Consider the following 25,186-nt stretch of genomic DNA (forward strand, 5'->3'; position numbering starts at 1 on the left):
TCGGTTGTTTTTATTTTAATTAGTTATGTAAGAGTACCTACTAGATTAAGCCCACATTTCTTCGTCTCCGCGAACGAAAAAAAAAGTAAGGTTAGTTCTCTATTCCGTGTAGATAAAAAAAACCTTCTTAGTGCACCCATTATGTTAACTAAACCTACTTGTGTGTCAAATTTTGAGACTTCAGCCCAAGTGTCACCTGTCAGTGTTAGTCACTATACTTTTATGTCTAATTCTATACTATCTATACTTCTATACTAATATTATAAAGAGGAAAGATTTGGATTTTTGTATGTTTGTTACGAATTCACTCAAAAACTACTGGACCGATTAAAACATCTCTTTCACTATTAGAATGCTACATTATTCCAAAGTACCATAGGCTATTATAGTTAATACTAGAAAAATTAGGGTTCCGTACTAAAACTTCAATAATTTGCCTCAAAGTGTAAAAAAAGTTAAAACATGTTTCATCGCAAGCGCTGTGGAAACTATTGATAAATAAATAATAAATAAATGTCACGGGACAATTCACACCAATTGACCTAGTCCCAAAGTAAGCTTAGCAAAGCTTGTGTTATGGGTACTAAGCAACGATAAATATAATTATATAGATAGATACATACTTAATACATAGTAAACACCCAAGACCCGAGAACAAACATTCGTATTTTTCATACAAATATCTGCCCCGACACGGGAATCGAACCCGGGACCTCAAGCTTCGTAGTCAGGTTCTCTAACCACTAGGCCATCTGGTCGTCTAACTGATGATAATTGATGATAGAACAAAAAATGTTCTACGATATTAAATAACATATTAATATCTGCAAAAAACTATGATATTTATGTCACTATAAGTACTTTTTACATTTTAAAAGTTGACTGAAATGCCGACTAAAATCAGACCATGTTATTCATACCTAATATCCAAGGAAATAAATAATTTTATATTCAAGACAGTTTCAATACCTGTAGATTACTTTTTAAATTATTCAAATCGGACATTCCATTCAAAAGATATTACGAAATTAAAAATATCGATCTATCCAAAAAATGAATTCACTCGTACTCTTCGTTGACGCGCCCCGGCTTCGCGCGGGTCGGGTTCGGGTGTACATAGTTCATCATCAGCCTACAGCAGTCCACTGCTGGACATAGGCCTCTTCCATGGCGCGCCACAACACTCTGTCTTCAGCCCCTCGCATCCATCCGCCGCCAGCGATCCTCTTAAGGTCATACGTCCACCGTGCCTCAGGACGCCCTCCCTACACTACGTTTTCCCGTCCGTGGTCTCCATGTACATAGTTATTGGGACATGGAGCTGAAAAATGTGTGTGAAGTGCCCTTGATTTGAGACCTTTTTAGAGTAGAGTTCTGTGCCCAAAGGGTGATAAAAACGGGACCCTATTACTAAGATCACGTAAGAGACGTCTGTCTGGTAAATAGGCTGTATCTCATCAACCATGATAGTTAGGCAGTTGAAGTTTTCACAGATGATGTATTTCTGTTGCCGCTATAACAACAAATACTGAAAAAAGAATAAAATAAATATTGTGGGGGGGCTCCCATACAACAAACGTGTTTTTTTTGCCCTTTTTGCTCGATATTAATAACGGCAACAGGTAGTTGCTTGAAATATTCGCAGAATATTTATTTTTCATATTCATTCACGCTAAAAATGAATAATTAAATTAAAATAAAATAAATATTTAAGGGGGCTTATATTTTCCATACAGCAAACGTAGTTTTTATTTCATTTTTTGCTGTCTAATGTTGTATAGGTATGGAACCTTTCGTGCGGGAGTCCGAATCTCACTTGGCCTTTTTTTTTGCCCGTGCGAAGCCGGGGCGAATCGATAGTCTATGATAATCTGAGTCAGTATACTAATAATAAGACATGGACAGATTATAGAAAATAAGAATCCCGTTTATCCTGTTCAAGGTAAGCTTTAAAAAAAGGTTTAAAAATCTTATCAACTATAACAAGTTCTTATTATTATTTTAATAAATATAAAAAAATGGAAATATTAACCATAGATTTTACAAAATTTAAGTTATCTACTGAGTATTACTGCAACAAATCGTAAATTTTCTGTTAAACAGAGAGTAATGGCTTTAATATTCATAAAAGCGGATAAAGTAATTAGTTCTTTAATTTTGACGAAATTTCGCTGATAATAAATGTTAATTATGAGTTTTAGGTTTGCTAACTAGATTTATTTTGTGAAACTAATTAATGAACGCTGATCATGTTATGGTTTGGGGTTGGCGGAAAAAAATGCGGTTATAATGTTAATATCAGGAACTAAGCCCTCGTGTTGCGGGTGTCTATGGGCGGCGGTGATAAATTCCCTTTAGGTGACCCGCATGCTCGTTAGCTCCCTCATACATTAAAAATAAATAAATTAATAATTATTTATGTACAAATATCTTAAACAAGTACATAAAAAATAACTGCCAACTCCCGGTTCCCTGACGTTTAACTAACCTCTTGTTATTTCATTAACGGATGAGCAGGAATGAAATATTAAATAAATAATTAGATTGGGTAGTTAGTACTTTTTAACGTATCAGAAAATAGTTCCATCTTCTTGAGTGTTAAACGTTTATTTCATTGAACAAAAAAAAAATTATATTTTTCTGTAAAAATCGTTTAATATTTTAGTTAATGATTTATAGGTACTACTAAATTTAATGACTTAGGAAAACACTTTGGCACTAATAGAAATGAAAGAGAACTAAAAGAAACAAGCGCTAATCGACGATACTGAGATGATAGTAGAACAAAACGGAACGTGCTTCGAATTTAGTTCAAAGTGCTTCGCATGAACCTGTTTTTACCCAACTACCCGATGGAGGGTTAAGAATTTCAAGCGTAGGTATGTATGTATTCATGCTTCTATGTATGTATGGCTTGACGATGAAATAAAGTCGAAGTATTTTTTAAATAATAAATAATAAAAAGTCTTTAATTCAGAACACAAAAATCCATTTTTAGTAATATGGCGTCCGAAGTCCCGTTAGCATATTATCTTGGAAGTTTAAAACAATAAAAAAAAAAAGCGATTATTCTGCAAATAGGGTGCATAGGGCTCTATACATGTCAATTTTTAGGGTTCTGGAGCCAAAATGGCAAAAATGGAAACATAGTTTCGCCATGTCTGTCTGTCTGTCCGTCCGTGACTTTAAAATTCGAGCGCATTAAAATCTAAACCGGTGGGTGGAAAATTTGAAAAAATTCAGGATGGTAGTAAGTTTATCAAACTTACAAGGAAAACTATAACGGCTAAGTTTGCTTAAGAATTATTAGTAGTTTAAGAGTAAATAGCAGCCTAAGGTATAAAATATACCTGAACTTGGAAGTTTTTTTTTTATTTGACTGGATAGCAAACGAGCAAGTGGGTCTCCTGGTGGTAAGAGATCACCACCGCCCATAAACATCTGCAACACCAGGGGTATTGCAAACGCGTTGCCAACCTAGAGGCCTAAGATGGGATACCTCACGTGCCAGTAATTTCACCGGCTGTCTTACTCTCCACGCCGAATCACAACAGTGCAAGCACAGCTGCTTCACGGCAGGATTAGCGAGCAAGATGGTGATAGCAATCCGGGCGGCCTTTGCACAAGGTCCTACCACCTGCAAAATACGCAAAATCCGTATAAAATACGAAATCCTTAGAAAAATATTAAATGGCTACGGAACCCTATTTTGGGCGTGTCCGACACGCTGTTGGCCGGTTTTTAAACTACCAGCGCTTTTGAAAAGACCATCATTGGCAAACAGAATCAAATGCGCCGCAAGAAACTTGGGACAAAGGCTTTTTTTCAAAGCAAAATAAAATAAATAATTACAAACAAAATACATATAAAACACAATATAAAATTGAAGAAATATCCCGTATTAAATAGTACAGAAATGTATGAGGTCCCTTAGTTAAGAAACTAAACTAAACATTTTAACTATAATATCTACGTTCTGTGGAAGTGTTGAATACCTACTTCCAGCGTAAAAAAATAAAAAGGAAAAACATTGGAATAAGGTCTGATATCTTCTGATAAACCCAAAATTGAGTTAGACAAGTTATTCCCGAGATATCTTCATCCGGTTGAACTAGCAACGGAAAGGTGGCAGATCACCTTACGTTTGTCAATCGCTATGACAAAGGGAAGTGACTGAGGCCAGAGATAAAGCACCATTAGAGAATCAAAGGGGTCTATCTTGAAATAGAATCTATTGAATGGGTATAATTCAGTAAATCAGAATAAAGCCTTGGAGCGAGAAAGTTCGGATTCGGTATTTTGAAAGTTTGAAAGAGATTATTTTTAACAAAAAACTGGCCACATGTTTGTCATCTAGACAAACACATCAAGAGTGCCGTTGGCACAGTATATTTACTAATACTATACACTACTTTTTTAAGATTATTACAAAAAAAATAAGCGAATAAAACCTGTTCCTTGCATGGAAACCACTTTTTAGGGTTCCGTAGTCATTTAGGACCCCTTTATTAAGTATGTAATTTTATCATAATTGCAGCTTTAGTAATACACTTTCTGTAAAAAATAAGTCAAAGTCTTTATTCAATTTAGGCTATAACAAGCACTTATGAAGGTCAACAAAAAAATCTACCACCGGTTCGGAAAAAACCTCTGTTGAGAAGAATCCGGCAAGAAACTCAACGAGGTTTATATCCAGTATCAAAGTATGATGTTGAAAAACAAACAAGGTAACCCTGTTGCAGACGGATAGACAGATGTTGGTATTTTTTGAGTAAGGAGCCTTATGGAAGCCTTTGACGTGGAATACCTTAAACATCGATTAATGTATTATCACTACTTGCTAGCCTGCGAATCCATCGGTGAAGAATTACTATGCACGCCCGCAGGGACAATATCATACAATTTTTCGTGTAAAATTATACTATACCTTCCTCGTCTTAAGCTATACTCATTCCACGTTAAGTTAAGCACTAGACTTAAATGCGTAATAATCGTAAGGTCAACGCCCGTGGGCTCGACACGCTAATCCCCAATAGACGACACCCTGCTGTCATCTCTATGCTAATGACATAAGATTGAATATGCCAACTATAGGGACAGTGACGACCACTGGTACGTTTACCTTATTCAAATGTGCATTTAAGCAACTCAATGGTGTTTATGTGAAGTTCTCTATCAGAAATCGGCTCCCGCGAGAGCTACCAACCTAACAAATATTTTAAACGAAACGACGAGGAAAAAATACTAATAAATCTAAAATACAAACTGAGACATGGATGTACAGAAAAACCAGATAAAGAGACCAGCGCTGGGAATCGAACCCAGGTCCTCAGCATTCCGTGCTGCGTGCTATAACCCCTACACCACCAGGAGTCTAGACACAAATTTCTCCTATGCATACATATCTCAGGTTGCTTTGTTCTACTACGCTACTTACGCAGCAGGTGTAGGGGTTATAGCACGCAGCACGGAATGCTGAGGACCTGAGTTCGATTCCCAGCGCTGGTCTCTTTTTTCTGATTTTTCTGTGCTACCATGTCTCAGTTTGTATTTTCAATATGGTTTTACGGGATGACCGTAAAAGTAACAAATTTGGAGTTGAAATAAAAAATACCAAAAAGACTCCAAAAAACCAATCATGAAAAAGTACTAGTCAAAATGATTAGAATCAAGTCGACAAATTTGTACTAAAAGCGGAATACTTTGCCCCCAGATGCCTAACAATGCCCCGTGGGGAAAAACGGGGAGGGGAAAGCAAGCCTTGTTCCCTTTATTTGTTGTGATTGAAAAGGGATCGGTTAATTTTATCGTGAACCATTTTGTCAGATGCCCATACAAATAAATGGAAAATGGGGAGGAAAATAAGCTGCGCAATTGTAAAAGAGTTTTAAGGTTTCCGTGAGTTTTTGCTGCTTTTGAATGAGTCATCCATTAAACTGGTCAAATAAATCGGGGTTCCTGTTTTTGCAATTATGTTGTTTTAAATACTAACACAAAATGATAGTAAAATGGTCATAAATAAGCTACCAACATTGAATTGATTCTTGTTGGCTGAAATGAATTTATTATTGTTGTACGGATCCATGGAGACCCGGCCACAAAAGCCATTCATGGGTCTGAAGCCAATATGAAGAGGCGTATGTGTTGTACTAAAAACCGGCCAAGAGCGTGTCGGACACGCCCAAGATAGGGTTCCGTAGATATAATGAAAAAAATCACGTTATATTATATCGAAAATATAAACTGAAATATAGATGCATAGAAAAACCAGAAAAATAAGACCAGCGCTGGGAATCGAACCCAGGTCCTCGGCATTCCGTGCCGTGTGCTATACCGCTACACCACCGCTGGACAATGATACAGACACGAATTTCTCCTATGCACCTCATATCTCAGCTTGTGTTGTTTCTTATTTAGCCACTTAAGCAGCGACACTAGCGACATCTATGCCGTAGCCCTCATCGAGAAACTTTTCGGCAGTCCATCGGAACTAACCGCTCACCCGGACAAGAGATATCGTTATTAAGCAATCAAATTAAGATTGTTTTTTTTTTGGAATCTTTTGTATTTTTTATTTTAATTCCAAATTTTTTGTTACTTTCACGGTCATTCCGTAAAACCTATATCGAAAATACAAAAAACAAAACTTTGGAATTGAAATAAAAAATACAAAAAGATTCAAAAAAAAAACAATCTTAAGTTATAATTATGTCCGTTATAATACAATCAAAACACTTACTATAGCCATAAAATCTATTACCAGAAAAAGAGCGTATCTTTACGGCATTTACGTCCTTTTGTTGAGCGCAGTTTTTCGGCAATAACTCGAAAACGGTATATCGGATCATGTTGAAATCAAATTTCGTTGAAAGTATATTAAGCGTTACCTTTCCATATTTTTTGCATATTTTTTGGACAAACGGTTTACAAGATAGAGGGGGGGGCACAATTTTTGCTACTTTGGGAGCGATTATTTCCGGAAATCTTCACTTAATCAAAAAAATTTTTGGGAAACCTTATATTATCTTTTCAAAAGAGCTGTCGAACTATGTGCCACACGTTAATGAGATTTTTTTAATTCGGTATCGCGCGCTGTTCCCTCGGGAACTGTACATTTTTTCGGGGTAAAAAGTAGCCTATGTCACTCGGTGGCCCATGCCGAAAATCACGTCGATCCGTCGCTCCGTTTCGACGTGAAAGACGGACGAACATACAAACACGCACTTTCGCATTTATAATATTAGTACGGATAATAAGCAAGAAGGTTTAACAAAATTAAACTTTCACTATCGATGATTTGTTCCCAAATAAACATTAAAACATTGTGTGTTTTTCTTGTCAATAAATGTTGTGAGTTTGAGTTTGTTTGAGTTTGAAAACATTTCAATTTACGACTCCAGAATCACTTTAAACTCTCCCCGTTTTTTCCCAAAGGTATAAACACTAGTTCCATAGTAAATTGTAAGGGAACAGTTGGATGATTCCGAACGAAATCTCGATTTGTCTTCTACGACTCCATTTACTAAGAAAAGGTCAAACAATAAATTGTGGGATACGCGGCCTATTGCTTTTTCGATTTTTGCATACGTATACACCGTTAATCCTGGAAGAAACGACCCATGAATATATTATAATACCTATATATTACCTCTTGTTATGGTAATTTTGGTGTTGCGCGAGTATATATAAAACTACGGGGCGAGACGCTGAGGTACCACTTTTTCTTTTGTAACGTAGAAGTCATAATATCTTTGGGGAGCGAGAGCAAAATAAAAAGATGTTGTAAATATGGGTTGTGCTTTTGTCAATACTGTTTTTCTTCGGAAATAGTAGTATTTTCACGCAATATGTAGTGCTTAGGACCATAAAAATATTGAAGTAGGCATAACAATTATAGTGCTTAATTTCAAATCTCTGAATACTATATTTTGATGTTTAAGCGAATAAGTGGTAATATTCGAAATGAAAAAAGATAAATGAAAAGCGACGGATAAATTAGAAGGTTATAAACAGGGGTCGGACAAAAAGTGCGGATGACGTAAAATTACGTAATCTTGCACACAAGATGATGTTTTTACTTAAACTTCCGTGTGACATGTAGTAACAAAGAAGCATTAATGAAGTAACAAAATAATCGTAAATAAATGAATGGAATTTAGTGAATAAAATAAATTTAATATCGTTTAATAAAGAGGTTGATAAATTGTAAGTGATTATTGTTTATGAAAATCAAAAATATTATATTTGATATCATCCTATAAGTGGTTTGACGTCATCGGCACTTTTTGCCCGACCCCTGGTTATAAAACTACTTACAGCTAAAGTGAGACGGTTATTTATTGATAAATAACTAGCTGCTGCTCGCAGTTTCACCCCCGTTCCAACCTTTTTTTTTATTTGTTTAGCACAAACCTTGTAAGGATACAACACAACAAAACCGTAACGAACACAACAAAAAAAAATCTAATTCGGCGCCGTAGTTTACAAGTTATGAGCGTACATACATTTCAGCGATTCATTTTTATTTATATAGATAAATATTGACTGTAGCTCTATGAGACCTGTAGCGTCTCTTATTACTTAAAGTAGGTACCTAATTGGTGCGGCCCATGCCATTTGGCGAAGGAAGGTGGACTTACCCAAGTTCACCGCCGTCCTTCTGACTGGCCACGGGTTTGCGATGCTGATCTTAAAGGCAGTGCACGTCGTTGTCTGTATTATCACTCAATCCTAGCAGATTATTGAGGATAACTTCTTTATTATGCGTGTCAAGCGGAATGATTTGTTTATATGTGACAGACGACAAGATGCCAATGAAAGAATACCGCATGGCATCAGAGGTTTCCGGCCAGCGTTGCCTAGGCTTGTCCACCTCCTTGCACACGGCAATACGGCGCATCCACTAATCATAGTACTACATCTTATTAGTTTTTAGTTTATAGAGTACCAGCTAGCTGTTGCCCGCGACTTCGTCCGCGTAGAATTCGTTTATCGCTATCCCGCGGGAACTATGCAATTATTCAGTAAAAACATGTAAAAAGCATCGTTTTATTTAAACACAGGAACATTTCACGTTATGACTCTTTGCCTGAACTCGGCAGTGGGGCGTATATAGGCTGGGATGATGATGAAGAAGATGCTGATCATGACACTCAACACGGCAGCAAACTAAGACACATCACACCCTATGTTAAAGAGTTACGGGGTATATTTGCATAAAGCTAGAATTACTTATTGATCCGCACAAAGCAACTTTATTAGCTTGTTCATTGAAGCACAAAAAACCATCGGGAGCGGGAACTGGTCTTTATAGTCCGGGAGGCGAGACAGTTTATTGTGAGTCATTTTGTCATAAAATAACTAAATTCATCTACAAGGCTTAGTCTGTAGCATAACATCCTTCTGAGCTCTAACTTTTATAAATAGACGTAAGTATTAATTATTTAAGATCTAGACGTAGGTCACCCTCATCCGTTTTGTTATTATGGTTATTATTTCAACATTGTTAAAATTCTTTATGATAGCTACGTTTATGCAAGATATACGTGTTCATGCAGTTTCTCCACCTCCACACTGTATGTTAGCACACACAAATCACACAAACCCATCTATCATCACCACTGTAGCGTTTCGAACTCAACCAGAGCTCATCTTCAGAGCAAAATAATCGTTATTGTTTTACTTCATTCAATAAATTATTAAAAAAAACCTGCAAGTACCTAATCGATAACGTAAGCACTAACATTGGCGTAATAGTTTCTCAATACAAACTAACATTAGCATGGATAATTTTAATTATAATCTTGTATTTTTGCCAGAAATAAAATTATGATGTTGAAATAAAAATGTTATTCTTTTCTTCACTGTCATCGTCATGTCAAGTTTATTTCCGTGACGCTTAAACAAGACGACAAAACACGAGGTGTCTCCTATACCACAAAGAATGGCACAGTAAAGATGAAATGTTAAAACTGGCATTCTAGCAAAAAGACTGGCAGACGCTGTAAAAAGGAACCATGTTGGATGGAGTTTTTAGGTGACCTAGAAGCGTATTCAAAAAAAACAATTGAAGCTTGAAGTATTTGAAAACGTATTACAGTGAAATGTGAATGCTGTACAGTTAGAACTTTCTATTTAAACCGCTTTATTTTTACATAAAAATTTGCTAGCAAAAATAAGTTTGTACTTCATATTTATTCTATTAAAAACCAAATTATTTTTGCTATTTGAGTAGTGACTTTCAGATGTTTTCTATTATTTGTGTTGTAATCGTAAGGCCTTGCTTTTTACCAAATTTATTGAAGAGAGAGAGAGAGAGAGAAATTTATTTACACATATTCGATACACAGAAAAAACACGTTAGGAAGAAATTGATTTTTCTAGTAGGTATTTGGTTTTTAGAGCGCTGTAACCCGAGGGTGACAAACGGAACTCTATTACTGTTGTTTTGCTGTCATGTCTGTCTACTATATAAGTAGGGCTGTATGTCAAAAAAATGCCCTCGTATCGTGCTGGTTACTTACCAAAAAGCACTCCCCAAATCTCACTCCGTAATAAAATAAGTAACAAAAAACCTCTTCCTTGCAGAAAAATATTTTCTAAGATTCTATAAACCCATCTATTTATCGATGGATAGACTTCTCGCACCAGCGAAGCGGAATCCCGGTGCAGCCAGCAATCCCGTTATTTAAATAGTTCCGCGAAGACACCCGGGATTAAAACGGGATTCAGGGCGGTGACGTCATTAATTTACATAATGCGCGTTTGAGTGTGTGCGAGCATATCTGTGGGGCTTACTGGAAGTCCATGCTGGATGAATAGTAGTTGGAAACAATTTTGTAAGAGTGACGTGTAGGAAATATTGAATAAGGCGCTAACTTTGCAGAGGTCCATATTATTAGTGCTGTGAAGTTACTTAAGCCATCCGCTTAAAAAGCACCTTACTGTGTTCATACCTCCACACTAACACACAAGCCCAACTGTCACCACTAGCACACGACGCTGACACGTTTCAAACTCAACCAGAGTTCATCCTCAGATATCAGATGTTATAGATATACATAATCTGGTCGATTAGTAATAATGAAATGTATAGGTAATTTCGATTAAATCGATGTTAAATAATTCGTTCATACAAAAATGGTTGTTCGCCTTTTTTCGATGATTTCGCAATGATTGCTGGACTTATGATTTATCGGCTTTAGTTCACGTGCAATGTGATTTAGTTAAGGTCAAAAAAGTTAAAATTTCAGCCACTGTTTTGTGATTGTATCCAACTAGAAGTTTGATTTGAAATTTGACACAGGTATGAAGTTTGGATGACAATGCAAGTGGAATTAACAAAACAGTATTGTACCTATTGAAAAAGAATAATCTCAAAATTATTCGTACGTTCATTTTAAATAAAAGTAAAAATAGATTATTCACCAGGACGCATTTCCCCACAAAAAGTTCCTCAAACCCTCTCAGAAAAGGTTAAAAACATCACTTGGCAAGCCTCCCCCGTTTCCACACCCATTAAACGATCGCCTTTGTATAAGAAAACAATAATGAATCCATAAATAACCTCAAATCGAACGCAAAAACCAAGCAATACTTCCGATTCCTGTTGCAGTAACAAATAGTCGCGAAATGTTCGCAAATAGCCTCCTTTGTTACCTAATTCCAAGCTTATGTCCGTAACGCAGCTGCGCCCAATTTATTGCTTAACCTTTCCTCCTTTTCGGATGGAATTGAAGACGATAAATTATACTTCAAACCCAAATAAGGCTCGTAAGTTACGATTCGTGCAAATACCCGTCTAATGGCCGATCAGTCTAGATAAATTAGATAGATTCCGAGCGAAAACAAACTCAACTCTCACTTGTTACGCCTTGTATGAACCCACCTCCCCCTTTATTTAAATAGCATAAATGTATCTACGTAATTTTCAATCCTTTAAGGCTGTAAGACCGATTGTGTCCATTGATCACTGCATTTAATTAAATCGTTGTATAATTTCAGTAGGCCTTTTTTTAATTAATTCGCCAACGTTTTTCAACTCCTTTTTGTTTCCTTACCCTTTCCTTTGAAAATTTAATGTATTATTTATATAGATCGCGTTGGATGTGGTACGTTTACGATGTTTAATTTGGGATCGGATTTGTGATATCAATCATCTTACATGATAATGATAAGTCAAAATATTTGTGTACAAAATGGGACACAAATTAGAAATCGTAACCGTTCCTATCGTAGGTGAGCATTTATTGTATGAAGAGACTAATGAGTGTTGATTCTGCTTATTTGTAGGCGTAGTTAGCATACTAATACATAATTAAAGCATTCTAGCACTAACAGTCTCTAAGCTAAGTCGCGGAAGATTTCAGTGTGCCGATGTATCCGAAAATACCATACCTCAGTCCAGTATCCATTCAAACTCTATTCTACAAAATCTGTTGCTCTTTTATTATTTATCTCAAGCCTTCTATTTTGAGATTTTTCTTCGTCAAGATCTTGATCGGGATTAGAATCTCGAGCACGGGCCTGAGTTCCGATAGCTGGCGTGATCTGAGTCTAAATACGAAACTGGAACTAGATAAACGCTGGTCTAGAAATAAGGATTGCAGTTTGCAGTTAAAGATTTCTCTCACGCTTACAACGGGCATCGCCTATGATTCTTTACGCTTTGAACTACAGCTGGATTTCAAAGAGTGGAGTCAAAGATAATAATTATATTTAATTGGTTAAAGACCAAAAAGTTATATTACTTTGAGTAGTAGGTAGTTACTTAAACAAAATGACTGAATGAATTATGTTTTTTTAAAAGAAAAAAGAAACCCTTCAACACTTCGCTGTCTGTCTATCCGTTTATCTGTCACACCCAATTGACTCCAAAACTGCTGGATCGACTGGGTTCAAATTTGGTATAATATGTAAATCTATACGTAGAACCTAGGGTTGCTTTGATTGGAAGCGGCCTGCATCTACCGTGAATCTGCCACCTTAACCGATCATCTCGTTGGTGGACGTCCTATGCTGCGCTTGCCGATCTGCGGTCTCCATTCGAGAACATTTCAGCTCTAAGGCCATCTGTTCTCCGTACTGCCTGCCCATTGCCACTTCAACGAGCTAATCCGCTTAGCTATGTCGGTGACCCTCGTTCTTCTACGTATCTCCTCATTTCTGATTCAAAGTCTATAGAATTAAATAGTTATAAATATATGTATTTACCAGATTGAATTCACGTCCCATTACCCAGCGGGCATAAAAACCAATTTCACAGTCGATTATACCGAAACTCTCCCCCAAACCTCTTGAGATTGACTTAGCAAATGGATATGCAAAAACTAAGAATAACAAGTAGTTCAGACAATTTCAATCACACTTTTATTAATATTTATCTTGCCCCTTTAGCAACCTCCGGCGAAATCTCGAGTTATTTTTCTGGAATGTTCCGATCGCTTTTGCTTTGTCTCGTTATTATAATTGAAGACGATTTTTTGCGAAAAAGATATTTTCTATTCAAGTTTTTTAGTGACTGTACTTTATCTTGACTGTGCTTGCAATGTTATCCAAACTATATAATATCCATACCAAATATTATCCGATCTGATCACTACAATTGAGTCAAATTTGACTTGCAAAGGTTTGACCTCAACATTCATACACATAAGTAGACATTGCAAGTGAAATAAAAGCTTGTGAAAAGCATGACGTAGGACGTCCAGTCCATCAACGAGATGGACGGATGCCCTGGTTAAAGCCGCGGTTCACGATGGATGCAGGTCGCTTGCAACCGAAGCAAATGGAGGTTTAAGGGAGAGGCCTAAGACCAACAGTGGACGTCTTCTAGCTGATGTAGATTTGATGATGATAGCAGTAGAGGTAACAATACAAACTTGCTCGCTACAGTTTAAACCGACGTTTTCACAGGTTGAATTGAACTAGAAGACAAATGACCGTCGTTAGTATACAGCAAGAATACAGTATTCAGTGCCTCGTGCCCGCTCGGCGATCTTGCATTACGGAACATAACTCGCTCGTACCTTTAAAATTTTATCTGAACTATGCAGGGGACGTGCGCAGGTTACTAGAAATAACTTCGGTTTAGAATTTAAACATGAGTTATGTGGGTATTAGCTTTTACCGCGGCTTTACTGAAACCATTAAAGTTGACAGTTGAATAGAAATTCCGGTATTATACTAAGCTAGTGGTTTCCCGAGGCGTCACACGCGTAAAATATTAGTTCCAGCAGTTGAATCAAAATTCTGAGATTTTACTAAATTTCCATGTAAATGGGCAGTGGTGATCATTTCCCATCAGGTGATCCACTTGCTCCTTAGTCTCCCTCTCACAATAAAAAAAACCGAAAACGAAATCGTTGATTTCATTGACGTCACATATATAAAACACGTTGACTCTATTCATTTTTCTAACCCTAGCGGTAAAAATTCCGTGGGAATATCGGGATAAAAAGTAGCCTATGTGTTATTATTCCAGATGTTCAGCTAATTTTATAGCAAATTTCATCGAAACCCATGAGCCGTTTTAGCGTGAAGGAGTAACAAACGTACACAAACACATCCTCACAAACTTTTGCATTTATTATATTAGTAGGATTACTATGGAAATTCTCAGAAATACAGAACGTGGTCTTCTTGCGTTGCATTATGTCATCATGTCTCAAGATCCAGCAGTTAAATTTTTAGTATCTTTAGTATACCTCGCTTCGCTCAAATGGCAATGGGCGGGGCACATTGCCCGAAAAACTGATTCATGGTGTACAGTTGTTCTGAATTGGAGACCTTGGGAACAGAAAAGACCAGTGGACAGGCCGCAAATGAGATGGAAAGACGATATAAAAAAGGTGGCGAGCAGAAACTGGACTCTAACTGCCCAAAATAGATCAGACTGGAAGAGGTGGAAGGAGGACTACACCAAGAATTTGGTAGAAGAAGACTGAGAAGAGAGAGAGAAGAATTATACATAGGTAAAGGGTTAGATCCCAATATCATTATAATATCGGGATACAAACAGTAGTAGCTTTGTGTTATTTAAATGTGTTAAATATCTTATCACTGCTTACCACGAAACTAAATTCAAGAAAGAACCTAAATGACTTTACACTATTTCTTTAAAGATGATTGGAATGTTCTTCCTCGGACTTAAATTTTAAGAGCTCTTGGTGGAAGAAAGTTTCTTGTATTAAAACGTCATTTTTACGCGGTCACGTTTTGAATTTTAATGTCATGACCACCGTTACACCGTCTTGCAATAATGAGACCAGCATTAAGAACTGACTCAAACTCTAACTCTTTATTTCATTAAATGTTGTTATAAAGAAAAAACTAACTAACTTCTCTTCTTCTTCAACTTTTTGTCATCATCATTATCATTTCTTTTTCACATCCAGTCTCTTCCTGCCGCTCGACGCTCGCGACCATCATGACGCATATAAAAATATCGGGTATTCATTAAAGATATTCACGGCCTACACCCTGCAATAATTGTTGTAGTGTAATTAATCATAAATCATTGTAAACTGTTCAGTGCCAAAGTTCTGCGGTGTAATTGGAGGAATCTTTCGGAACGGAAATTCACTTTATAAGTAAAAAGCTTAAAATTAGATCAATGAAGTCTTTGTTCGGGTGAAATTATATTTTCATCCTATTAACCTTTTAAATTGATTCGATAGGCATGATTAAGTAGAGTAGCGTAGAAATTACTTTATGACTTTATTATTCAAAGCTGGTGGCAAATTTATGACAAACGGTACAAGGTTATCGTGTTATAGCCTCCTGAGTCCTAACTTTTTTTAACAGACGTAGTACTTAAGACCTACACGTGGTTCAACAGCGTTATATTGGACATTATTTCAAAATTATTAAGCTCCTTATTCAATGAACAATTTGTTCTTTATCAACTACATTCGCCCGTTATTCTTAGTGTTGTTCCTTTATAAACTACGCGAGCGCTCACGAAGATAGCAAAAAAATTACTTACTATAAGTTGCCACACCACTCCTTAAAAAACAGTAACGGAACGGAATCGCAGTGCCGCATCTTATGCGCACCGTTTTTATCGCATCTCCTCAACAAAGCTGCTCAAAATACGCAGACGGTGCGGAATCGCAGTGGAGAGCATGCAGTAAAGTCCTGATGCTTAGGACACATCACTGCGATTCCGCACTGTTTGCGTATTTTAAGCAGCTTTGTGGAGTGGTGCGGTGTGAGTGTGTAATAAAAATGGTGCGCAAGCGATGCGTCACTGCGATTTCGTACCGTCACCGTTTTTAAGCAGTGGTGTGGCCGCTCCTTAATACTGCCATAACCCAACAACAAAAAGTTACTTTTGGCATGATTTGGTTTTCAACCCTGCGGCATTGTTCTAAAACCTTGGCTTGGTGTTGGTAGTCACTTAAAAATATTATAATTAAGAGAGAGTGTGTGTAATAGTGGCACGTAAGTGGGCACAAATTGGGCACGTAAGTGACAACAATTGAGTTCCGTTTGGACTTTTCAAATCCGAAACCCTGACAAGATTTTTATCATAACACGTCATAATATTGAATTACAGTTTTCCAATATTAAGAGTCGCTGAGCTAAGCTGAGGATCCTGTTAGACGTCCACTAGTGAGCAAAGGCCTCCCCCTTAGGACGCCACAATAAACGACAACACGCCACTTGCATCCACGAAGTCTTCTTAGTGGGAAGCCTGCCAACCGACGCTTCGTCTTCCGGTTCGTGGTCGCCACTCAAGGACTTTTCTCGCGCAACGGTTATCTGTTCTTCGAGCGATGTGGCCCGCCCATTGCCTCTTCAACTTGCATATTTTTCGACCTAATGTCGGTGTGGTTATTTTGACTACAGAGCCCTAAAACTTCACGCAAATTCATTAAATGTATGCGCGAACTTTATAATGAGGAACAGTTGATTATTAGTGTGAATAACCGAAATTCAACTCACACGGTAATATCATGTAAAATTTCGCGAACTTTTCGTGAAGTTTTGAAATTTCGCCGAAACTTATGTATGGTTGTGAGTAATGGAAGGCGCGGTTAAAAACCTCATAAAGGTTTTAATATCTCGAAACTTCTAGTAACATTTGAGAAGTGGGAACTTGGTTATAATCATAATCAACATTTAAGTGTAAAACTCTTCGCGGTGCAGTTTCCCCCTGTCCGTTGTTACGACTTACGACACAGCAATACTTGGTTTCTTCATCAACATCATATCAGCCGTAGAACGTCTCCTGTTGGTCATAGGCCTCCCCTACAGACGTCCCTTGCTTCGGTTGGAAGCGGCCTGCATCTCGTTGGTAGATGTCTTACGCTACGCATGCCGAATAATAATAATTGACCACCGAAGCTACTACTCAGTAACAAGTATTGCACGGGTTGAATTTCAATTACTTCAACACAGTTGCTAAGCAATTTATGCTCCTTGTAATGCATATGGTGATATGGTGAAATTGAATGGGTAGTGAAGCACCAGAACTCCTCAATAGTGAGCGTCTCTGTAAAGGAAAAAGCATTCTTTTGTAAAAAGTAACGAGCAGTTGACATTAAACTATTGTATCTTAGATTAATTTCACTAAATAAATAATTATACGCCTCTCAACAGAATACTTGCACGCCTGCATGCAGGCTGAATACACTGAAATAAAAATATAAAATGTAAGACCTTCCTGTACTGTATTCTGGCAAATAAATACTTTTGACTTTTTGACTAAAAATCATGAAAAAAAAAATTATAACCAAAACCATGGAAATAATATAGAAGCCCAATATACCTGTAGTATGTAGGTGAGGTAGATCACTATAGCTCCACTCCTGCTGGCTCGAGCTGAGGCACCGACTTCAGACTGATAGAAAAATATTATCATGGTTATTTGTTGTCGGTTCAATTTTTTCTTAATTATAAAAAAAATTACTTACCTTTTCGAGTTTAAACCGCTGAACTGATTTAGATGAAATTTGATATACAGATAATTCAAGTCCCGGGAAAGAACATAGGATAGTTTTATGCCGGGAAATTGCATAGTTCTCGGGGGATACCGATAAACGAATTCTACACGGACAGAGTCTCGGGCAACAGCTAGTAAGAAATAATTTTAATTTCAAGTTGAACCTCGTTGGCTTATTCACGGCTAAAATTTCGGTAATAAGTCATACTAGGGCCTACTTTGGAATAAATAATTAATAACACTGATTTGCTTAGAACACACAGCGAGACACAGTGCCGTAAAATATAAAAAACACGCTGTAAAAAGCCACAGTAAAGTTGGAAAAACGTAAGTTGGAAAACCAACTCTCGCATTTTTCATTCATCCGTCTAGGAAATGAGGTGAAATTCATTTGATGAAAGGTTTCTTGCCTTCTTTAACGTTATTCATGATTTTTATAAGACTATGAAAAATTGAGGTGACTTTTTTAAATATAGCACTCGTTATGCAAATTGTAGTGGATTGTAGCTTATAACCAATGGCAGTAGTTTCATTGTCCCTTTAGGATATAGACTCAGTCTAATTTGGGGTCCGCCGGTCACGCTAATTGTATTTTTTCGTATTTTTTTTTAAATCACAGAAACCCATCTATCACCACCACCACACTACACAGACGCGTTTCGAAAATTCAAACTCAACCAGAGCTCATCTTCAGAGCATCACAACCGTTCATCATGCTACCAACTCTTAGATTGTAACACTCACAGATGTAGGTAGATGTCAGTCGTAGTGAGGTGGTGGTGATAGATGGGTTTGTGTGATTTGTGTGTGATTTTACAGTGTGAAGGTTGAGGAACTGCATGAACACGAACTACATAAGGTCGCGGGTGATCTAAGTAATTCTTTCAGTTCATTGATATGGACTTCCGCAAGTAACGCGTGATTGAATAAATTGCTAGGTGAGATTTTTTCATTTTAGGTGTGTGCTTTATCTTTTTTTAAATAAGGTAAATTTGCATTCTTCTTACTCATAATCATTTCCACTATTGATTTGAAGTAAAAAAAGTGTCTTTTTACTTTTTTATCAGCTTTGTTATTTTTTTCGTACAGTTTTTAAGGGTCATCACGAAATAAAAGCATTTTTTTATGGAATATTGGGGGACATTTTTTTTCGCGTCAAAAATCGTTAGTGCTCGTGATTCTGAGTAAGAAGAACCCTGAATTACCTAATCCTAAAAAAAGTTTAGGGTAGGTACTTTACACTTGAATAAAATGGAAACCTTCGGTTAAAGTATTACCATCTGAAGACATATACTCACTCAAGATTCTCTTGCTCGAATGGGAGCACTAGTATGAGTGTATAAGCTGTGCTTGCCTTAATTAAAGCATGCTCGATTCGGAGCAGTTTTTGCTGGACGTGTCAACAGTATTGTTTCATTAGTGCATTCAATTAATTCAATTTGTTGGTCTGCCTCAATTCAGTACAGTAAATGTAGATACCGACCATCTAATAATTCAATTTCATAACTAGCTGGTTTTTTTTAAAGCTTTTTTTTATTTGCCTTGTTTGTTCCTGTTATTCTTTAACCGCCGACGCAAAAATAGGGGTGTTATAAGTTTGACCGCTATGTGTGTCTGTCTGTAGCACCGTAGCTCTTAAACGTGTGCCGTGAACCGATTTGAATGCAGTTTTTTTATTTGAAACCAGGTTTTCTACCGATGGTTCTTAGACATGTTTTATCAAAAAATTTAGATATTGAACTTTGAAGTGACAATGTCGGGGATTTTCCAACTTTTTGTTAGTTAGGTAATTTGGTGAAGTCATGCAAAAAAAAAGTGTAATGATTATTCCTGCCATTTTGAAAAACTCACGAGATCTTAAGCACAAGTATTTAATTTTGGTGACGAAGCAATTCTCTTACTAGTTTTGGTTCCATAATGAAGTGCTTATTTTATACAGCGTGTCCACACAAGCTTACAGGCGGTTGGGCAGCTGTAGGAGGCTTAGGCAGCGTTATATGGTGAGAATATAGTTAGCCGGGACATCAGCATAATTGTTATACCAGCTATACACGGCGAGTATCTGATTCGCAACCGCAATGACACTACTTTTATCCTTCGTGTATTTGTAATAATATTAATGCGTCTTTTGTTGTTGTGAATAAATGTATTTTTAACCCCCGACGCAAAAAGCGGGGTGTTATAAGTTTGACCGCTTTGTGTGTCTGTCTGTGGCACCGTAGCTCTTTAACAGGTGGACCGATTTGAATGCGGTTTTTTTTATTTGAAAGCAGGTTTTTAGCGATGGTTCTTAGATATGTTTTTATGGAACTCTGAAGTGACAAAGTTGGGAGTTTTCCAACTTTTTGTTGGTTAGGTTAGGTTAGCCTTCTTTTGCAAAATAACTAATAACGCATCACTACCACCACCACTACTCTAACCCCACTCTAACCCCCTGTCTCACCATGATTAAATTTATTTGACGGATAAATGTAATGCCGTCTCTGTTTGTTTTTTCCGAATAGACGGAGACGGCATCACATTTATCCGTCAATTACAATTAATCAATAGGTGGTGAAACAGCCCCTAAGATTTAGGTAGCATGCTCATTTTGGCGTCAGTGCGTTCCATAAAGGCAAAACACACTTATCCCACGTACGCAACGTATGCAGATATTTACGTACCCTGATATTTTGTATGCTTAGAAACATACTTGTCATATGTAGCATTGCGTATGACAAGTATGTTTCCAAGCATAAAAATGTCAGGGTCCAGGTTTCATAATGCATTGCATACGTTGCGTACGTGGGATAAGTGTGTTTTCCCTTAATTCTGGTTTTCTGACATTTACATCAGATTGACGAATATTATTGAAAATATCTAATTGTCATCAGATTGACAATCTGACAGGGTAAAACGGTAATTTAAAAAAAAACACAACATAATTACATGGATGAATATCAAATTGGGTGTTAAATCGTCATTCTGATTAAACTCATATCAGAATGAGCGACTAACTGATGCCCTTAATTGCAGTGTGTGAGTGTGACCGATGGTTTAAGATATTTATTTTCTCAAAGATTTACAAAATCACTTATAGAGAAAACAAAATTAATTTAACTTAAATCTACAGCTTAAAACATTATAATATGACTAGTGTTTACCCGCGGCTTCGCACACGTACCGAAAACTGCTTCAACTTTGCCTTCTGGCCCCAACATTGCCTAATTCGATTTAGAGTCGATAACTTAACACTCTTATAGGTTTTAAACTTTTATCTACACGGGAATTATTATTACGGGGGGATAAAAGTTTAAAAACCTAGAAGGGTGCTAGTTATCGACTCTAAATTGAATCAGGCAATGTTGGGGCCAGAGGGCAAAGTTGAAGCAGTTCACGGTAAATCATTAGATCCAGCAGGGCTACTACGAAACTCGAAACTCGAAGTTCATTATCGTACCGTCGCTCTCGTATTAAACAGTATAAGTGTGAGAGGGACCGCACGACACGAACATCGAGTTTCGAGTTTCGTAGTAGCCCTGCAGCAGCTGAATTGAAATTAAGGGATTTTTATTGGACTTATGTATTGTCGTGGTGTTCATTGACGTTACATTAAAAACAATCATGTCAAATTTAATGACTGTAAGCCCAGCGGTTTTTATTTCGAAATTTTATCCCTATTCCGTGGGAATAACGATAAAAAGTAGCCTACGTTTTATCCCAGACGTTCCGCTATCTACATACCAAATTTCATCCAAATCCGTCCAGTTTCAGCGCGAAGGAGAAACAAACATACTCACTCACTCACTCACAAACTTTCGAATTTATAATATTAAGTAGGATTATATTTACAAGCCAACGGAACAAAAAAAAACAGTCATTGTATTTTTCTGGTGTAAGAACTGTTGTTTCAAAATTGGTAAAGCTCTTACTTAGTGAACTACGTATCTAGTTTAATTATGTTTAGACAACCCGGCATTTTTTGTCTGAGACTCATTTAAGATAACATTGTTCACCAAATAATACCTTATATAATTTATTTCTAGAATTTTTCTGTTTCAAATTCTGATCTAGCCAATTCTGTCAAATCATCCAATTTTTCTGCTTAAAGTACTTGTACTATTACTTATTATGTGCTTAAAGGTACATATAGAAATATCTTAATATCTCGCAACATAGCAAGCTGCTATAAAATCGGCAGTAAAACAGGACTCCGAGTACTCTCGTATTACTTTGAAATATCGCCGGCTGGTTCAGGTGACTGTTCATTTTATTGTGCCATACGATGGCTGTCTGCTTTTAACAACACATGGTCCCAAGTATAAGTGTTAATCAATCGAATTTTCACAGTTGTACCTACCATAGTACATTTGTAGTAGTATTCAGTGTAGTGCTGTACTATAGGCCTTATGAATAGGCTCAGAGTTGCTCAGCAAGCTATGGAGAGAGCTTTTTATGCGCGGGGATTCTCTACGGGATTGAATCAGAAATGAGGAGATACGTAGAAAAACAAGTGTCGCCGATTTAGCCATGGGAATTAACTCGTTGAAGTGGCAATGGGCAGGCCATATAGCACGGAGAACAGATAGGTCATTGGGGCCGAAAGGTTCTCGAATGGAGACCGCGGATCGGCAAGCGCTGCGTAGGACGTCCACTAACAAGATGTAAAGATGATCCGGTTAAAGCCGCGGGTTCACGGTGGATGCAGACCACTACCAACCGAAGCAACTGGAGGTTTATGGTGGAGGCCTATGTTCAACAGTGGACGTTCTACGGCTGGTATGATGATGATGATGAATCAGCAATAATAAAATTGGGTATAAAAATATCTTCTTCTTAAAATTAAGAGCTTCGCTCTTGTCGGTGAACTAACCTAACGGTATTTGGCCAGCTGTTTGACTACCTGATACAAACTTTTTTAGACGCATCAACACGATCTGTTTTCACATGACCTAGATTAAAATTATACCGTATTAACTCTACACCTGCTACCCCAAAAGTTACCACTTAAAAAACTCCCTAATCTGAGCGAACCTTTTAAAAAGTCCACAGATAAAATCTAGAATGCCGGAAAGTTGGTAGCACCGGCACTTGCGGATGTAAATGTGTATCAAAACGCGATCTCGAATACCGGAGTGTAGCGACGTGATATGAAATCAAATTACGATTATACGGAGCGCAGACTGGCGTTTGAAGCGCGACGGCTGAACCGCGTTCATTCAGGTTTTAATTAAAAAAAGATGTGTTTACTTAAATAAATCAATGCGTGGCAAATTTGATAACATAAGTACCTACGAGTACTTATATCAGCAGGAAAACGCCCACTGGTGAACAAATAACCTCCTCTTTAGAATGCTGCAATGAACGACAGCTCGCCACTTGCATTCGCTGGTTGTCTTTTCTTACATTCTAGCGATGTCGTCAATTCACCTAGTGGGAGGCCTACCAACTCTTAAAATTATAAAATTAAAACCCGACCATCGCCCGAAACAGACCAACGCCCTGCGTACACGACGAGTACCATTACCAGTCTCTCTTTTCCGTTGGTATAACACGTCTTTACTTTTTTTTTACAAGCTTTTATTTAGTTTCACCTGTCCCGTTGTCTGTCTGTCTGCCTGTAATCAAATCTTGCAAGTTAAATTCGCCCATCTTCCAGTAGTTAGATTGACTTGAAATTTGGTATACTTGGATAGGTATGTAAATTGCGTGAGATTACAATAATCTGGTAGTGACATCCTGGTAGTCCGGACAGGATCGTCTCAACACAACGGAACTCTTTAACGGTTAATGGCATCGACTTGAAATTTGGTGTGCAAATGTAGTTTGGATGACAATACAAGTACAGTCAACAAAAAGTACAGTTAGCAAAAAAAGCTTGTATTCAAAATATTTTTTTTACCAAAAACTTATTATTGGGTAAGAGATGCATGTCTCAACTGCCGCGTTCTACCCGCCCATCTGCACCATCCTTGCCCCCCTTCTCCCCCAACGCGAACATTAGCTCCAATTCATTCCATTATCATTCGATACTCGTTACACGGTCCTCCCTTTAAAACTGTTTATCCTACAAAATTGAAATCGGAGTTTATCTGGTAACATCTTTCGTTCGCCTTTTAAATCGCTCGTTTGTGGGTAATTGATTCTGATAGTCTGGCAACATTGATGATAGGAAATTGACCTCATCTGCACTTTACATCAGTGAGACAGGTGTCAATCACGGTCAGTTTAATGTAAAAAAAAATGGTTCGCAATTGGAATTCCTTTTGCGGGTACTGCCCTTTCGCAACGTAACGTTTCGCCACCTGTTTCATTTCGCAACTTTTCATTTCGGAAGCTCTAATCTCTAATCTAACACTTTAGGTTCGGTTAGGTAATTTAATAAAAATCCTGGAGTATTTACAGTTTCAGAAATATTAAACAGTTGGGAAATGAAAAGTTGCGAAATGAAACAGGTTGACAAACGTTTCTCGCCGAAACATTAGTAAACCTTTCTTTTGATCAATACTATAGACGTCAAACATTATTATGTGGCCTGAACTTTTTTGCTCTCAAAGTTTATGCAGGAACGTTTTGGGCAAAGAGATTTAGAATAATCACCACATCTAGACAAAAATAATATTTGTACACGTCCTACTGCAAGGCAAAGGTCTCTTCTAAAAAAAGGAGCTCCACTTTGTTGCGCTATAAGCTTATCACCTTGATGCATTTATAATATAACCTAACCTATTATAAGTTGAATTGATTTAATGACCAGAGAACGGAATTTTCATGGCACCTGTCATAGTGACTTCTGACTTATTGACTCTACCTAAATGATGTCGATGTATTAGGCTTAGACTGTCGTAAATTTATCATGTTATGTGGTGCGTTCTTTTCCCGCATAAAAATGGATATTTGACTGTAAAAGAAGTAGTTTCAGACCGAAAAATATGAAAAAATAAACAATCCAAGTAGTTATTTCTTTTATAGAGACATTCATAGAACAACTTGTTAACATAACAACAGAAGAATACCACATGAAATTGAAAAAAAAAAAAAACTGAAATTATTAAATTAGAAAATGTTATCCATTCATTATTCATTGCCTAATGTTTATTTCACAATTTCAACTGCTCGAAAGTTAATTAAAAGAGATCGCTTTTTAACTTAAAGCCGCCTATTGTTCTCCTCTACTTTTCAGTATCGATATAATTATGTATGTATATCGGAAGTCGATAAGTGAGAAGTCACTGTGACATGTCAAAAAATACCATGAAA

The 25,186-nt window shown here is 37.1% G+C and overlaps 1 protein-coding gene and 1 pseudogene across 1 annotated transcript in view; both read left to right on the forward strand.

Annotated features, from left to right (window-relative positions):
• Positions 1-14,945, forward strand: part of LOC141440138 (serine protease inhibitor 77Ba-like) — an 18,078-nt pseudogene extending 3,133 nt beyond the window's left edge.
• The window catches only part of LOC141440101 (uncharacterized), a 143,044-nt gene that overhangs the window by 37,175 nt on the left and 80,683 nt on the right, over positions 1-25,186 (forward strand). The window lies entirely within an intron of this gene.

The sequence above is a fragment of the Choristoneura fumiferana genome, chromosome 22 (assembly GCF_025370935.1).
Source record: "Choristoneura fumiferana chromosome 22, NRCan_CFum_1, whole genome shotgun sequence".
Classification (NCBI taxonomy): domain Eukaryota; kingdom Metazoa; phylum Arthropoda; class Insecta; order Lepidoptera; family Tortricidae; genus Choristoneura; species Choristoneura fumiferana.